The sequence below is a fragment of the Protobothrops mucrosquamatus genome, unplaced genomic scaffold (genome assembly GCF_001527695.2).
Source record: "Protobothrops mucrosquamatus isolate PMUCROS unplaced genomic scaffold, P.Mucros_1.0 scaffold4838, whole genome shotgun sequence".
NCBI lineage: Eukaryota > Metazoa > Chordata > Lepidosauria > Squamata > Viperidae > Protobothrops > Protobothrops mucrosquamatus.
Genome location: NW_015390726.1, coordinates 8885 through 12410, shown reverse-complemented (window position 1 = coordinate 12410; position 3526 = coordinate 8885). Strand labels below are relative to the sequence as shown.

The window sequence follows — 3526 nt, the reverse complement described above, 5'->3', positions numbered from 1 at the left end:
AAAAAAAAAACCAGTCATGGAGTCATGGAAATTTCTGTTAACCAAGAATGCATTGTAAAGTGGATTTTGGTCTACATTATTGTGGCTTGGTGTTCATGGAGTTATTGGTACTTTTATTGTTGTTTTTATATTTAAAGGATGATGATATAACCTAGGGCAGGGGTAGGCAACCTTGGCTCTTTTATGACTCGTGGACTTCAACTCCCAGAATTCCTGAGCCAACCATGCTGAGGGGAGAGGGAGAGGTTTCCATGCTGAGCCATGCTGGCTCAGGAATTCTGGGAGTTGAAGTCCACAAGTCATAAAAGAGCCAAGGTTGCCTACCCCTGACCTAGGGGAACAGAGAGAGTTATGAAGGTTGACTTTATTGAAATCTTCCATTGAAATGACCACCTATTCTACCTTATATATTTATATTTATATATTTATCCTAGCAATATGTACCTTCTCTTTTTATCTCCAACCGTATCCATCCCTGTGCAGAATAAAACTTCCAACCATTCATTTTTAATGGCTGTTCAGAGTTACAACAGGACTGAAAAAAGTGACTTATGACTTGCCTTTGAGGTCACAACCATCACACCATCCGCACAGCCCCATGATTGCAATTTGGGGTCTTGGCAACCAACTCTCATTTACGACGGTGGTGGCCATATGATTGCAATTTATCATTTCTCTGCCGGTTTCCGATAAGCAAAATCAATGGGAGAAGCTGGATTCACCTAACAATCGTGTGATTTATTTCACGACTGCGTGACTCATATAATGACTGCAGTAATATCGGTTGTAAAATCGGATGCGGTCACGTGGTGACTCACTCACTGACTGCATCATTTAGCAAACCAAAATTCTGGTCCCAACGGTGATCGTAACTTGAGGACTGCCTTGTAGTTCTGAATCTTGGAAGATGTGGGAGAGAAGATCATGTTGTGGTTCCGCCCTAAGGTTGACTTACTTGTAAATTGAACTACAGCATCATAACATTTTTCTAGATGCCTGTCTACTCTGGTCTCATAACAATAGCAAGAGCATTTTGGCTTATATACTGCCCTATAGTGCTTTATTTGCATATTGCTCCAAATAGGCAGAAGGGGTCAGGTTGTTCACCAGAGCACCAGAGGGAAGGACAAGAAACAATGGTTGGAAACTGATCAAAGAGAGAAGCAACCTGGAATTAAGGAGAAACTTCCTAACAGTGAGGACAATCAACCAGTGGAACAGCTTGCCTCCAGAAATCATGGGTGCTCCATCACTGGAGATTTTTAAGAAGAGACTAGACAATCACCTGTCTGAGATAGTATAGGTTCTCCTGCTGAACTGGAACACCTTCAAGGTCTCTTCCAGCTCTGTTCTGTTCTATTCTATTCTATTCTATTCTATTCTATTCTATTCTATTCTATTCTATTCTATTCTATTCTATTCTATTCTATTCTATTCCATTCTATTCCATTCCATTCCACTCCACTCCACTCCACTCCACTCTATTCTCTGACCTCACAAGGATGGAATGCTGAGTCAACCTCGAGCCCCGTCAGGATCAAACTCAAGGTTGCGGGCAGAGTTCGTCTACAATTCTGCTTTCTAACCACTGTGCCCCCAGAGCTTTTTATCACTAGTCCACATTTTTCATTTCCATAAATTAAATGTGCATTGTGGGAAAAATAACTCTTTAGTCTGCCTTGAATAAGTGTGTGTCGCAACCAGTGATACCACAGAGAGATTCTTAAATATTGGATGATCAGAAGTTTGACCAGAAGATCTTATCCTGAGGGTAACCCAGGAGCACATCCATCACAGCTATGGACCTTCACTGGTTGATTTTGAACCAATTGCTTATTCTGAATCCAATATGCCTCATTAGATTTTGATGGGGAAATTGTATTCTACCTTGAGGAGGAAAAGCAGGATATAAGAGCCTTGGTGGCGCAGTGGTTAAAATGCAGTATTGCAGGCAAACTCTGCCCACTGTCAGGAGTTCGATCCTGACTGGCTCAAGGTTGACTCAGCCTGCCATTGTTCTGAAGTCAGTAAAATGAGGAGCCAGATTGTTGGGGGCCATATGCTGACTTGGTAAACCACTTAGAGAAGATGTAAAGCACTATGAAGCAGTATATAAGTCTAAGTGCTATTACTATAAATCTAACAAATAAGTACATTCTTCTCTATACATTTATCTGAGACTACCTTTTCAATGGTAATCTCCTATGTCTGAAATGCTCTTCCTAGTGAGGTATTCCTGGCTATCCATTTTATTGTCTTTTGGGCATCAGACAAACATCCTTTTATCCTCCCACACATTCTAAGCATTGTAATCAACTTGTTGATTTTCAGTATCTGCTGTTCGGGAGCCTTTTCTACTTTTCTTTTCGGCGGTTGCTATTATGGTTCCACTGATTTAATGTTATGTGATTGAACATTTGTGCTGTTGTATATTTTAATTGTTTTAGAATTTACAGCCTCTTGTAAAGCTGCCCTGGGATCGGTTGGGTTTTGAAGGCAGCCCAAACATTTTTTTTAAAAAAATTAAAAATTAAAAATGCACAATGGAACAAGGCAGGAACAGATAAAATAATCTCTCTGTTTTTGTTTTTTTTTAAATACTGCGCTGCAGGTTTGACATGCCTCTGATGAGTGAACCATGGGAATCGGCCGTAATGTGCACCTGTTTAAATATAATGAACACATTCCCCAAGATGGAGGATTACACGCCTTAGAGCACTGCGCTAATCGGGTTTATTATATTTACAGACTGCGGAATAGCAACTACATTTTCTCATACGGTCCATTGCGGAAATGCTACAAGTCCTGTATCCGATGGGTACCTTCGCCCCTGGTTCATTGCTTCACAGAATCAACCGGTTCGTCTCTTGGGTAGCTGCTACGTATTTATTGCTTTTATAGTTTCAATTTGCTGCTGTTAAATGTCGGTTCCATCGGTTCTTTATGCTTGATTTGCCTTGGGCAATCTGCTGGAAGGGCAGGCTGTAATGTTTTGTGAATACAATAGCAAATAAAGAAAGCGAGGGATGGCGCTTGGGTTGTGGGAGCTAAGCAGACGAGATTGCTAATGCCGTCGATGGCTTGAATTCAAAGCATCTTCAGGGATGCCCAGACACTGAATATGAACAACAAGGTTTTTCAACTTTGGATGGAGTAGGAATACTGGTAAATGAGCTTACTAATGCTGCTTTATATTAACTCCCTGGCAAGTTTTTCAGTGCACGCCAGCCCCAGTTTAGCCCTGGGATTTTCCATCCAAATCCTAAGCAGATCTCCTTAGCTTGTTTGAAATCAGTCAAGATTAGTTAGAGTCCGCCATCTGGTTTGACTATCCTGCCAACTAGACACTAGATTATAATAAATGTATACTTTAACTTTTGAAACAAGACAATGTTAATATACTTGGCAAGTGTGGTTTCTCTCAAAACCACCCTTCACCAATAGCCTTCTTGGAACATGTTCCAAGACATCCATCCATCCATCCATTGATCTGTCCACCCACCCATTGATCCATCCATCCATCCAT

At 41.0% G+C, this 3526-nt stretch overlaps 1 protein-coding gene across 1 annotated transcript in view; it reads right to left on the bottom strand.

The window, feature by feature from the left end:
* The window catches only part of LOC107299371 (cadherin-4-like), a 13612-nt gene that overhangs the window by 3816 nt on the left and 6270 nt on the right, over window positions 1-3526 (bottom strand). The window lies entirely within an intron of this gene.